Genomic DNA, 13,867 nt, shown 5'->3' with positions numbered 1-13,867 from the left:
TAGGCCATGTAGATTAGGACTGATATATGAACCAGCATTTACAGATGTATAATTATCTGCTCCCTATAAATTAAACACCATCCTACTCTACTGTACAATTGTTTTCAATAGTGTCTGTAGAAAGGAAAATGCATGTAGTCCAAAGATGATATTCCTGTGAAGGATATTCATACTTTCATACTTATATGACTACATATTCAAATAGGAATTGCTCTATGGAATAGGCCCTGCATTTACCCAAACATTATCTGCTACGGCTATTCAAAGAGGGGAGTGGTGGTACTTTCCAAAAGAAATACTAGACAATTCTCTTTAATTTTTTAAAATAAACAAAACATGCTATTCTGTTCTATTAAAGAAGGTAAAGATAAAGCTTAGAGAAAAAGAAAATACAGAGGGTTTACTGTTTTGTTCTGTTTTGTTTTTAAAGAGTATCACCAACATGAAGCACAACATATTGAACACAGCCTAAAACTGTGAAGTACCATTTCAGGACAGCTGACCAAGGTAGCCTGAACTCCCAAAGTCATGTTTATTACAAAGGTCTATATGCTGAAATATATGTCCCCATAAAGTGAAACCAAGGCTTTAATTGAAATGGCCTTAGAGTAACAATTAGGGTCATTCGATTCATGGTGTCAAGTGGAAAATAGTATTTTAGCTTGACTGAGGTGCTCTATCAAAAGATTTAAGTAATGGTGTCCTTTCAGAATTTCACAGTACATAATACATGTTAAAAAAACAAAATTCTCAATGGTAAATCCTCCTCCATTTTTCTAATATATTTGATACCTGCTATCTTTCATTAATTTGTACTAGAATTTAGCCTAACAGAGTATCCGATTCAACACAAAAACAAATATGAAATATTTCAGGTTTACAATATAATGATCCACAACTTCCAGGCCACTCTGCTACAGTCTTAAGCTTGACTAAACTCAAGACCACAAGCATTTACAGAATACCCACTACACTTGACACAAGACATGAACAGTTGATGTTGGGAACCGCCCTGACTGGTATCAGAAGCTGAAAACCCCGCCTAGGCTAAGGCTAAGGGAACGCCCTTGGAACTGTAAGCCAGCAAGGAGACAAAAGCTTATCTTCCTGGCAGGAATGCTGCTTCTGCTGCTTTATTCATAACTGAACCCCCAAAAGCTTAGTTGGTTAGCCAAAGACGGGTAAGATTCCCCACGGGGGGAACGACCTAAGACAGGCACGATCACTTTGGGAGGCCCCCCAAAAGAAGGACTTGGGGGGCTGCAGCAAAAGGGGGTGATGGACCCTCACTCCTCAGCTTTGACATAGCCTGAGTTCTCAGTGTCTGGGAGAAAACCTCCTTGTCTCTCGGTTGCCTTAGTTCCCTTGCTCCACCTAAGCCTGAAACAATGACAGGGTGGTGCAGCTCGGTACTGAGAAGTGCGGATTCCCCAGGGGTGATCAGGCCTAAGAAAGAACATGTAAATTACTGTGAAACCTTCTTTGTTTAGAATGCTCTCAGTTGAATGAGAAGGGTCTTAGGAGGAAGTTATTTTGTTTCTCAGTCTTACAGCTCTTTGACCCCGACTCAATAGGCCGGTAGAGTTCTTTGTTTTCTATGGTTCCTTACTTCCCCCCAATGAGTACTGTACTTGACCTGAATTATTATGCAGAATGACCCCAATAAAAGCAGGTATGGACTGTAAATCGGCGCGCTCCTCACTAGAAGGGGTGGCCATTTCGTCCCTACTTCTCCACAGAAACTAGTTTGTCTCTGTGCATGTTTTTTCTCGCGTGTTTATCGTCGAGCCATTCGCAGCGTTCCATGATCACTGCTGGCCAGTGACCCACGCAACAAGTTGAGACAAGGTCCATCTTTCATGAAGCCACCACCAGGAAAACTGCACACAAGCCAACAAGTATTTACTAAATGCCTACACTAAACAATGTGGTATGGGAGAGGCAAAGAATTCACCCCACCCAAGCAAGGGCATCAGAACTTCTGCATTTGAGGACCACTAAGTGACCCACTATGCTGGGGCTGCTGGAATTTGATTACCACATGTATACAGGACCTTTATTCCTAATTAACATCAAGAGTATGGATACCACAACACTCTTGAAATGCCCATCCCCTAGGACTGGCACAAATTATCAGAATCAAGAATATGAGTAAACATTCTTGAAATAAAAATAATTACCAAATTCAAGCTAACTGGAAAGTACTATTTGAATTGATAGAATGTAAACATTTCTTAACTATAATTAATTTGTATCATTTGCTTCTAATGGGTCCAAATTACAAATTAAAGCAATTACTCAAAATGGGAAAAAAATGAAAATTTAGTAATTACTTGGCTTTTTATAAGATACCATAATCAAAACAAATTTTTGTACAAGAATATCCATTGGGGAGGTGTGAATTATCTACTTAAGTATCTAGTTAATTAAGTCTACTAGTTCTATTCAGCTCCTGTTAAAGCTCTTCACAAAAGTTTCTCTGATTAATTCTCTGTAAAATAATGGGGTTGGATTAAACTGCCAAAGTTCCTTACAAACATAAAATTTTGTACTTCTCTGGTCCATAAGATTAAAACGTCAAAACGGGAGTAAAGAAGCCATCCAAAAATTGGTAAGGCAATACAATTCAATTTCCTACCTTATTTCTCTACCATGGTTCAGATTTTACCAATTCAGTTTTCAGGTTTGGCAAATAAGTTTTATGAATCAAAAGGTATTCTTCCAACCTTCAATTCTAAAACTGCTTCCTTAAATATAAAACACGAAGGCAAATATGAAAACAACAGGGAGTGGGAGCTGAGGAAAATGTATTCTACTTCAGACCTGGAAGGCACTCATTAAAATTCAATACTGCACTTGGTATGTGGGTTCCTACAAGAAACTCCTGCCAGGCTTTAGCTTAAGGTTAAACAGGTTAATAGAATCCAATAAAATGGCTCTATTGAGTTATACTGGACTTCTTTTCACCAGCTCCTTTACCTGCCCGCTGTGTTGCGCTTTAAAATCCACTTAAGAAGTAACACCAAATAACCAAGACAAGGCTAGGGCGCACGGAGGCTGCATTCTGAAACCCACCTCGTGTGGAAAATCACCAACTCATGTTTTCCATTTCAAACTGTGATACAGGTGGAGGAAAAAGTGTCAAGCCTCCTCTTTGAACCTCCTCAAGGCACTAATTTAAGAATTATCTCAAAGGTAATCTAATGCAGTACAGTTCTCAGAAGCCTCTAGAAGTTGTATTTTGTTGATTTAAGAAAAAAAAAAAAAGCCCTCTGGACTAAAAGTTAAATGACGATACGATTTGGGTTCAGGGCTGGATTTGCATGACAAATTTAGACAGCCTTCCCAGCCGAACAGACTGCATCCTGATCAAAGTTAAGTACATGCTGGTTCCTCCAAGTTGGGGTTCTGGGAGAGCAAAGCGAGGTTTTCAGTCTCTGCTGACAAGGGGGAGGAAGGAGCTAGTGAGGTGAGAAAAGGAAGGGCGATAATAGGGCCAGGAGCAAAGGCCCCTTCAGGAAGACCTGGGGGGATCGCGTCGCGAAGGACCTTTGGCCCCGGTCGTGGTTGTCGAGAAGGCCCCTCCGCCTACTCAGGAAAACCCGGGAACCGGCTTCCCTCCCCCCCCCCCGCCCCGCGCTAAGGTGACGCGCCCCACCCGCCCCTGCCGTTGGTGCACGAGCGAAGATGCGTGGGACCTCGGGACGCCACGCTTAACTCAAGAAAACGAAATCAGAAAATGGCCAGCTTGCAGGACGTCTGCACCGTGTGCCGCGCTCCGAGCGCGGAAGCAACGGCGGCAAGGGAAGCGCGGCGCGTGCTCCCGGGAAGCGCGCCGCCCGCGGCCCTCAGCTCCGCCCCGCCTACCCAGGGGCTCCCCAAGCCACTACCACGGCCTCAGTCCCTCTGGGAAGACCGGCTGCGCGGCCCCGCGAGGCGGGCGCCGGAGAGGGGAGGGGCCGCACTCCCCGCCTCCCCAGCCGGCTTGCGCGGCTCCCCAGCCCGGAGCCCACTCACCTCCTCCTCCACCTCCTCCTCCTCCTCCACCTCCTCCTCGACTCACCCTGCTGGCCACCGGCACAGCCCGGCCGGCAACGCACTGACGCCGTGCCCCTCCCCCGCGGCCGCGGCCGTCGCCCCTCCCGGCCCGCGGCCGCAGAGGCCTCGGGGCACGTCAGGCGCAGACCCCGCCCCTAGATCCGCCCACGTACCCAAGCACCGCCCCCTGCTTGGCCGGACGCGCGGGCGGTTTGCCCCTGACTCAGCCTTCGCTCCGCCCGCGCAAGGTGCGCCTTTTTGGTTCAAGGCCAGCGCTCCTCTCCTCACCTGCCCACGCAGAAGGTCCAGCTTCGCCCCCCCTCCCCGCACGCCTTTGCCCATCTCTTGTCAGCACCCTGCCCCCGTCTGCCCCTTCAGCTCTTGTACGTTCCCCAACCCCTTAGGCCTGTTGTAAGCTCGTATTGGCGCCTTCTCTTTCCTTCTGGAAGTTCTTTGCTGCACACAAGGTCAGCCTCGGCTTCCTCTTGCAGTTTTCCTGTCGGTTCCTTCTCTCCGCATCCCGGTTCCTCTTCCTGGCCTGCTGGAGCCTCAGGGTGCCTTCATGTCCCCGGCTCCTTCCCCCCAACCTATACCTGCTGTGGAGCTCGCACCTCCTCTTCGCCTGCTTCGCCTACGCGTCCTAACTTGCCTCCCTGTGGCCCCCTCTTGGAATCCCCTTAACGGGCTCATTTCTTCCTTTACCTACATTTTGCGTGTCCTTTCGTTCTGACTACAAACATACATTTAAGATCCAGTTCGGGTGTTTGAGAATTACATGTTCGTGGTCCCATCTAGATGAAGAGTCACACTAAGTAATTAAAAATGACAAAGCAAAGCCATAGCAATGGTGACCATCTTTGACTTACATAGTTTCATATTGCATTCTCTTAATTGGCACTTAAATTTTAAGGAATTGATGTTTCTATCGGGGCTTAGATTTCATAAATTTTGGATGTTTTTTTTTTCCCTGCAACGTAATCTCACTTTAGCTCTTATTTACAAAGTTCAGTCAGTAGAAAGAGCACCAGGACCTGGTCTCTTGTTTAGGTCTCTTGTTTTCTTGTATACAAAGTGAGGAATTTGTCTCTTCTGTGATTCTGAATTAGAGGAGTTTGTATTTGGAATGAGGTTGTGGATTAATGAGTCTGGAGAAGGCAAACATGCAAATGTGTTGTAACTGGAAGTCTGGTAAGTTAATTTTTAAAACTTCAACTTGGAAGAGTTTGGCTGTGGTATCGAGGTGTGGACATGAGTTAACATACCCAAATGAAGAAAACCGGTTAGGCCTTTGGAGTTACATTCACAAGTTGCTTTAAATTATGTGAGTAGACATTATTATCCTTAAATTGAAGAGTTAAAACTACCACTCTAAACAAAATCCAGGCTCTGTGTGGACCTTCAAGGTTTAAAACCATTGTAAACTGAACAACAGCATTACAAGCATTTGAAAACCTAATAAACCATCTGTCCATCCACTTTAATACAAATTGGGAAAAAGAAAAGTGTAAATACCAAAAGCTGAAAGAAAGGGTTTCTAAATACCCACCAAAATAGTGAATCTCACCCACAGAACAAGTATATGAAAAACTCGAAGACTATGGCACCCATTTCATTGATATGGAATTAGGATCATGTAATTTTATAATTGAATTATCTAGTCCTTAATATCAACTGGGTCTAATCTTTTCATTTTACAGATGAAGAACTAATGCCAAAAGAGGGTAAATTGCTTGTTCAATATTACCCAGACTAATTGGAAACAGAGCCAGGATTGAAGCTCAGATCTCATCTCACATACCTGCCAACATCTGGTTTATACTTACCAGCTACATACAGTTATTCAACATCAGAGGTCTTTGACTTTGCAGTTTTGCCTACATGGACTGAGTGACTTATGAAATTGAACTTGGCATTAACTAGGAAGGTTTCACTGTCAGAGGCCATTTTGTCCCACTGGTTTCAAGGATTCATGTTACACAAGTTCCATCTAACCTGGTCAGGGTTCATCTTCATAATCCAGGCAATTTTGGGCAGGCCTCTGGAGCTACGCCCCAATCCAACACCTTTATCCTAGGAGGTGCCAAGAACTGTGTATGATTTTGAGAATTACAAAGTCCCTATTGTCAGGAATCTTACTGGGGAGGAAAATATGTAACAAAATGATAAATAATTCACCATTAATAACCAAGGAATCAATGCTAAAATCCAAATCTTAAACTGGACATTATCCATGTAAGTTAAGGGAAGACTTCTTAAAATGGACCCCAAAAAAGTGTTGAATTTGGATTGGTTAATAGGAAAAAGTTAAAGGAAATTGCTTGAACAAAGGTACTCAGAAGAAGATAAGTAAGCTAAGAATGGGAAAGAGAGCATATGAATTAAAATGAGGTTTTTATTTTTTTTAATTCTCACTCAAGGATATGTTTTTATTAAGTTTAGAGAGAGAGGAAGGGAGAGAGAGAGAAACATCGATTGGTTGCCTCCTGTACACACCCTGACTGAAGATTGAACCCGCCTCAACCTAGGTATGTGCCCTGACTGTAAATCAAACTTGCAGTCATTTGGTGTATGGGATGATGCTCCAACCAACCAAGCCACCAGGCCAGAGTAAAACAACATTTATTTTAGAAACAATAGAAAACTAAACTTAAAGCGAAAAGGTATAACCATTGACACAGGGCTTGAATTTTATCCTGAAACATTTCAACTTAACAGATCATTCCAGTTGCATTTGGCAGGTGAAAGGGGATGAAGACAAGACAGGAGAACATAACATGGTTCAGTTCTGAAGTAGTAAGTCAGAATCTAAAAGAAATGTTAGATATAAATGCCAGTGAGGAAAAAAATGACTTCAGTGAGTATATATAGAGATCAAAGAAGAGTAGGAAGTCTGGAATGATTTTAGGATTGTAGCAAAATTCAGTAAAAGTATCCATAGACCTGAGTACCTTAGCCTTGGAAGATGATCAGCACTGAAAATGTACAGCCTATCAATTGCTGGAGAAGGAAGCAAGAAATTTCCCCACGGTATACCCTCCTATTCCTCATATCCTCATTCCAGAAAACTGTACTTTGCTACTTAAGTTGAATTAGAAGGTAAGAAAGAAAGCCCTCACTCTGTCATGGGCCTTCGTGCTGATGTTTCATGGTCGACCTATTTTTATTTCCTTTACAACCCTACTGACGTAAAAGTGTTCTGTGTGCAGTATATAATGTTACAGTTGGAAATAAACCAGTAAATGTTTGTTAAATAATACCAAATGCTCTTCAGCACCCAAATGCTCTTCAGCACTCTCCTAGGCCTGAAGGGCTGGAAAAGTGTGAAAAGGACCTCTGCCTTCGAGAAGTTTATAATCCAGTTGGAGAAAAATGGTGAATGTACCTGACACCAGGAAGAATAAATTCCATAGAACAACCTGTAAAGTTTGATTATACAGATGTAATGAGGAATAGGGTTGAATGGAATGGAAATAATATAATCTATAGTGTTTTTCATTAATCTTTAATCACTGTTCTAGGTTCTGGAGGTGAAGGAGTAAAATAAGAAGCTCCTGTTCTTCACAGCACATATGTTCCATTTGGGAGAGACAGGAACAAATAAATATACAACTGCCAAATAGTAATAATTGCTCTGAAGAAAACAAAATGTGAGGGTTTCAAAGTGATTATCTGGTGAGTAAGTTATACCTTTCTGAGGAACATTTAAACAATGACTTGAATGAAAGAAACACCCATTCATGAGATCTGGAGAAGAGGGGTTCTGGCAGAGAGTAAACTAGTACACAGTCCTAAGGAGAGGTCAAACTTAGTGTGTCAGAGACTGAAAAAGACAAGTCCTCCTGGAGTGTAAAGAACAAGAAGGAGAGCAAAGGATAAGAAATAAGAGAGGTAAGTCCTTGTAAATAAGAAGGGATTTTAGGGTCAGGTTAAAGGTATAGATATCTGAAAGAGTAGTCTCCAACGTTCTAGATTAGAGGAGGGAGAGGTTGGGATCTGGGCCTGTGTGATCATCTGGGCAGGAGATGATGTGAGCTAGACAAGGTTAGTGGAAAGGCTAGCAAGGAAGACAAAAATGTCAAGGAGATCAAGTATTGGGTATTTATGAGGGGTGGTAGGTGGTATTGGTTGGGGAGAGTCCACAGTATCAAATGCAGCAAAAAGGTCAAGTAGAATAAGCAGTAAGTAAAAGCTAGTATAGTTCGTAAGAAAATGTCATGTATGTCCTCCAAGACAAGAATTTCCATAAGGTAGAGTGGAAATGGAGGCAGTGGACTTTGTATCAGTACAACTAAAAATGTACAAAGCATATGTATATTTTATTTACCTTTGAAGGCCATTTATATTTGGGGTACTATTAAATTCTTAAAGCCCTTTAAACGTTCCCAGTCAGGTCTAAATGTGTGTCTTCATACAGAAGGGAAAACAAACTTATACCATAAAGACCTATATGTTGTTCTGGGCCAAAAATCAGTCATGTCAATGACTCCCTGCTCTAAATGCAATCAGAGGAAGTTCATTCCACTCCTGGAATATGACAAGAGTCTAACAGTAGAAATGCTAAGGTAGTACTATATTACTTCTCATTCTATTACTGCCACCTGTCAGGGCTGAGCCATGTGGTCTGTGTGTATTACTCTGAGCATATCATACAATCTTACTGAATTCTAGCATTAGTAAGGAAGAGGAACCTCAAATTTTAGATTTACAGGCATACAGATTAGCATTTCTATAAAAGGGAAACAAATATGTCTCAGAGATCCCCATGAAGAACTATGACTCCAAATGGTACTTTTGCAAAGTCTTTCCAAAAAGACAACTTGGTTGAACTAGATGTTCTTTTGTTCAACAGATTGCAAGACAATTAACAAGTACTTTCCTTTACCTAGAAACAGACTAGACTAGTTTGGCAGTGAGAAACTCGAATCCCTCCCTGCTCCCCATTTGTAACTGTGCAGCTTGCACAGCTCAAAGAAATCAAGCCTAACTCTGGCTAAGTTGTGTCCACGCATGCATGTGCATGTCTTCTCCCAATCATCTGATGTAGGTGGGCAAAGTGTTTTAATTTGTTAGGTGTTACTGAAAACTGGAATGCTATTAGCACTCTTTTTTATTTGAAATTGACTTCATTTGGGGACCATTGGGAGGAGTTAATCTCTAGGGATAGTTTGGAAAGCTTCATTAAATTCAGTGGAGGAAAAAGAAGTGTAAATTATTCTAAAAATAATCATGAAATTTACTATGTTTAATTTGCCGGCCCAAATGCTTCTCAAGTGAGTAGTGACCAAGGATTCCTAGCAATCAATTCAAGATTCCTGAAATCAATACTGTATTTAGCCTGAAGAGCCAGCCTACTTGTTTGGGGCGCTAAAGAGGCCAAAAACATCAGTAGGCCAGGAAGCATAAAATGTACTCTCTGTAGATAAAATGATCTCTTTAAGTTAGGGTTTAGCTGTTCCAACCCTGTAATATGACAGAAATTGCTTTATCATTGTTACCTTCTAACCTAGAGACAGAAACATTTTATATTGTGGTTTGTCTTGTAGCTTTTATCAAGGATAAATTCATGTTTTTGTTTAAAAACAAAGAAAGCTTACATAATCTCTCCTCGTGATTAGCCCTTCCAGTAATTATCTGTTGCTTGCAATCAGTGTCAGCCTACCAAGTTCAGATAGCAAAAAATATTTCATCTGCAGTGATGTGATTTAGAAAGCTATGTGTATGGAAGGTATAGCTATGCACATACAGAGAACATATTTGTCTAATTTGACTGCCAATGATTTAATTAATGTTTGTCAAGCACTTTGAACATGGAAAGAACTATCCAAAAGCTGAGAGCTATTGCTCATAATCATTTTTCCTATTTGTTGAACTAAAATTAACATATGAATGTGATACTTTTATGGTATCTTTGAGAGATATGCCCCTATTCTAACAAACCAATTGTACTGTACTTTAAGGAAGTCTCATTAAAACTTCAAGGCTCTGATTTCAGAAAGTGAAGCATCAAGCTGCTTGAGTATCATCCATCAGATTTTGAAGCACATAGACTGCATAAACAACAGTGACAGCCTGGCAAAGCATAGGCACCTGTTTATTGAGATGTTAACAGGGACAAATGTAAAATAAGAATGCATACCACAACCTGATTTTTAAGACATTTTTGTGCATGCCTACACTTAAAATTAGCCATGTTATCATCTGTTTTTTTTCCTTCTAATGTTCTCTCCAAAGAATAACAGCTGATAAACATGAAGACTCAGTAACAATCTGAGAGGAAGAGAAATAATGGAAAGACCGTATTTTAGAGCTCAGAGGAGAAGCAAACATGATGTTTTCCTTTATTGCTCCAAGTCAAGTACAAGACGAATAGGCACAAGAAGAAACTTGAGGAGAAAGTAAGTAGTCTGACAAAAGCCCTGATTTAACATGATTCTCCATAGAGAGGTTTCAGCAGTACTGCATTCCTAAGGTACAGTGTCCCAACCTACCAGGGGCTGTTGGGACGTTTGTCCAACTTCCCAGAACTATAGGACAGAATGAACTCCCTTGTGGATTAGAAGCAGTAACTTGAAAAGACACTGACTTTTTCATATGATTTGTTCTTGAATTTTTCACTTACTCATTTCGTTTTATTTACATTCCAGTCCCCTAAAGACAACTTTTACATTAACTGTAAAATCTTCTTCCCATGTTCCCCATGTAATACACATATCAATACTGCAGTACAATAAGCCTGATTAGGGCACTACTTCTACCTCAACCCTGCTAAGCTGAACTTGACACATGTGCCTGGGAATCTGTCCTTTCAACAAGCTCCCCCATGGTTTTATAATCACTAATGTTTGAGGAAGACTTCTAGAAGAAATAGTACTTACCTTGTCTAGCCCATTCTTAGCACAGATCTTACTTTTAATAATTAGATGTGGCAGGATCAATGGTATTTATAAAACATTATGTGGTCCTCTTACATTTTCCTCTTGTATGGTTAGGTTGGGGCCATGTAACTAGTACTAACAAGTAGGTGTGAGATGAAATGAAGTTGGTCACTTCCAGTCAAGGTTCTTAGGAGCACTTTTTCTTCCTGCTCCTGTAGCCCTGGAAACCTCATTTTCTACATGGTGTAACAGTAAGAAGGAAGCATCCCCACATCCTTGGGAGCTGATGTGGAGAGTAATTACACCCTCAAGAGATTTCTTATGAACTAAAAGTAAACCTTTAACAGTTAAAAGGCTGAGTGGTCTAGTGATGATAACTACACTAGGGTGTGTAGCCTCTCCTTCAGAATACTACCCAATTTAGATATCCCTCTTTCACAATTGCAGAAACAGTTCTTTAACTGTGGACCTTAAAACAGCAGTGAAGGAATAATAAAATGAATGGTACATAATTTACTAAATAGATTAATTACAAATGGATATATAAACATCAAAAATAGTATATTGTATGTTAGGAACAAATGTTCTTTGTGTAGTTCAGTTTTGGCTGTGCTTTTAAATCATCCTTTACATTACTCAGTGAAATCTGTAACCTGCTATGCCTAAGAAAAATTTCTTTGTCCTTGCCATACCTAGGTCCTTTTCTTTTCTTTATTCTAGTCATATACATCATTAACAGTCCATCCTCTCATCTCTCAGACGGAGAAGTGAATTCCCAGGCAGAAGTGAATTGATTACTTATTTGTATTTGCTGCTTAAAATTCACTCCTTAAGTGCATTGATGAAATTTCTGTGGCATTAGTCACTTATATTTCTAATTCATTTCTGCACAAATGTGTGCAATGCTGAAAACAGAGATTCCCTCCACTCTATGCTTTGTGTGCTGTTCTTACCCACCTGGGTCCAGCACCCACAGGAAGGATGAATCAGATCGTGCTGGTGGAGGGAATGAATGATGGAAGAAGAACTTTCATAATGGCCATATAGCTTGCAGAAGGCACTGATCTATACTCCTTGCTGATCTACCCTTGAAGCATTCTCTCTGACAGCCAAAGGCCAGTTTTTGCTTTACACCATTTAAAAAATTACTGTTCTAGAACTACATACCAACAAAAAGAAAAGGCATGGAAAATCCCCCTTTCATGGATTCCCAAGCACTGCAGAGACTCTTTTGTCAGTAACTTATGCCCTTACTTACAAATCTTATTGCTGCTGCAAATCTTTTTGTGAAACAAAGGGGAAATAAACAAATATAAGCTAGCTATAGTTTGTTTCTCCCATGAGTAGAGTACAGTTAATAACATTTTTTAATATTTTAACACATCACCTTTTCCTTAATTCACAGACCAAATACCAAAAAAAGTACATTATTTTTCCTGTTGCTTTTTCAATAATTCCCGAACAAATCCACATAACATCCCTGCAGTCCAGTAGAAGAACCTCATGAAATGGACTCACCAAAATCCTTTTTGGTTCTATTTGGTATGTATTTGTCCCACTTTCAAGTGGGATCATGCTGCTTTTATTCCTATAGAAAAGAAGTTATGATTTAATAAAACTTTATAAAAGGGAAGCTGATCTTGATGTTATCAAACTTCCTTCTTTTCTTTTAGCAGAATGTTTGAGAAAGTGCCAATTGGTGTCGCCTATCATCAGAACTTTTCAACATCTGATTGTGTCTGAAAATTAATTCTCATAAAACTATCTGACCATCTTTAACAGATGATACATTCCTCTCTGAATAGTTAGCACCTACATTTGTCTCTGCATACTGAAATAGTAAGACTGTGTCAAATGTTTTACTTGCTGCAATGATGCCATAACTAACTACTACATGTTCCCCCCCTTTTTAGAAAGGGATGTACATTGGTATAAACCCAGGCATTCATATTGTTTTGTGGTGACTATTAGCCAGAATGCCATTTTTGTCTAGACTGTCACTGGGTAGTTTATAATTAGAAGATTCACTCTAAAATGAAAGTCTGAGGTTGATGAGGCAGAACCAGCTATGTTTTAAAGGGAAATTCTTATTAGTACAAAATATTGGAGGACAAACAAAACCAATTTTTACAAGCATATTAACCAAAATTGTTCAATTTTGTAGTAAACATTGCAGAAATTGAGGAGATGGGCTATATTTGAAATAGTATTGTCTAATTTATGTACAATAATTATTCATACTAGCATTCTCATAGTTTGGGTGGTGACTCATTTTGTTCTATGTGACCTTTGTTCTCCAAGATTGGCTGCTATTAAAAAGTAAGAGCAATAAAAATAAAATGGGACTTTACCAGGCTAACTTTGGGTTTTTAAAAATACCTGAACATCAAGGGTAAAGCAAAGACTATTAGTGTTAAGTAATCTGGTAACTTTACATCTTTAGAGTAGGTGTGAATATTTGGAAAGTAATTTTTTTCCTAAAGAACACTTAGTAAAATATCTTTTGTTGGCATATTATTTTAGCAATTAAAAAGGAGGAGCACAAAAATCAAGTTAACCAATCATAGGATTTTCCTTCTTCATTAGGCATTCTTATCATTTGGTTTTCTATCAGGATAGATGTGCATGTTAAAAGAGCAGATATATTTTAAATAAGTAGCTTAATAATTTACTGTCAACAGCTCACCACTAAATGGCAAAACTTTTTAAAAATATATTTTACTGATAGCATTATTAGAGTTGTCCCATTTTTTCTCCCCTTTATTCCCCTCTGCCCCACACACCCTTTCCCACTATCATTCTTATACCTTCGTTAATGTCTGTGGTTCATACACACAAGTTCTTTGGTTTCTTCATTTTCCATACTATTCTTAATCTCCCACTATCTATTTTCTACCTACCATTTATTCTGTTTATTCCCTGCACCTTTCCCACCACTCCCCCCTCCCTTTCCC

General features: G+C 40.1%; 1 protein-coding gene and 1 long non-coding RNA gene across 3 annotated transcripts in view; one reads left to right on the top strand and one right to left on the bottom strand.

Moving 5' to 3' along the window:
- The window catches only part of GTDC1 (glycosyltransferase like domain containing 1), a 379,309-nt gene extending 375,185 nt beyond the window's left edge, over positions 1-4,124 (bottom strand). The window contains exon 1 of one of the 2 annotated variants that reach the window (XM_045839087.1): positions 4,064-4,124. The gene's annotated coding sequence lies outside the window, so the exon portion shown is untranslated. The remainder of the gene's footprint in view (positions 1-4,063) is intronic. The other variant, XM_045839010.1, reaches the window with a different exon arrangement.
- A 2,376-nt stretch (positions 4,125-6,500) lies between these two features.
- Positions 6,501-12,427, top strand: LOC123809466. Its single transcript, XR_006784002.1, has 4 exons — positions 6,501-6,563; positions 7,557-7,710; positions 10,270-10,433; positions 12,319-12,427. It is a non-coding gene; the product is annotated as an uncharacterized LOC123809466 (long non-coding RNA).
- The last annotated feature ends 1,440 nt before the right edge of the window (positions 12,428-13,867 follow it).

Source organism: Phyllostomus hastatus, unplaced genomic scaffold (assembly GCF_019186645.2).
Source record: "Phyllostomus hastatus isolate PE091 unplaced genomic scaffold, TTU_PhHast_1.1 phas_contig_1, whole genome shotgun sequence".
NCBI classification, from domain to species: domain Eukaryota; kingdom Metazoa; phylum Chordata; class Mammalia; order Chiroptera; family Phyllostomidae; genus Phyllostomus; species Phyllostomus hastatus.
This window is presented reverse-complemented; position numbering and strand designations above follow the sequence as displayed.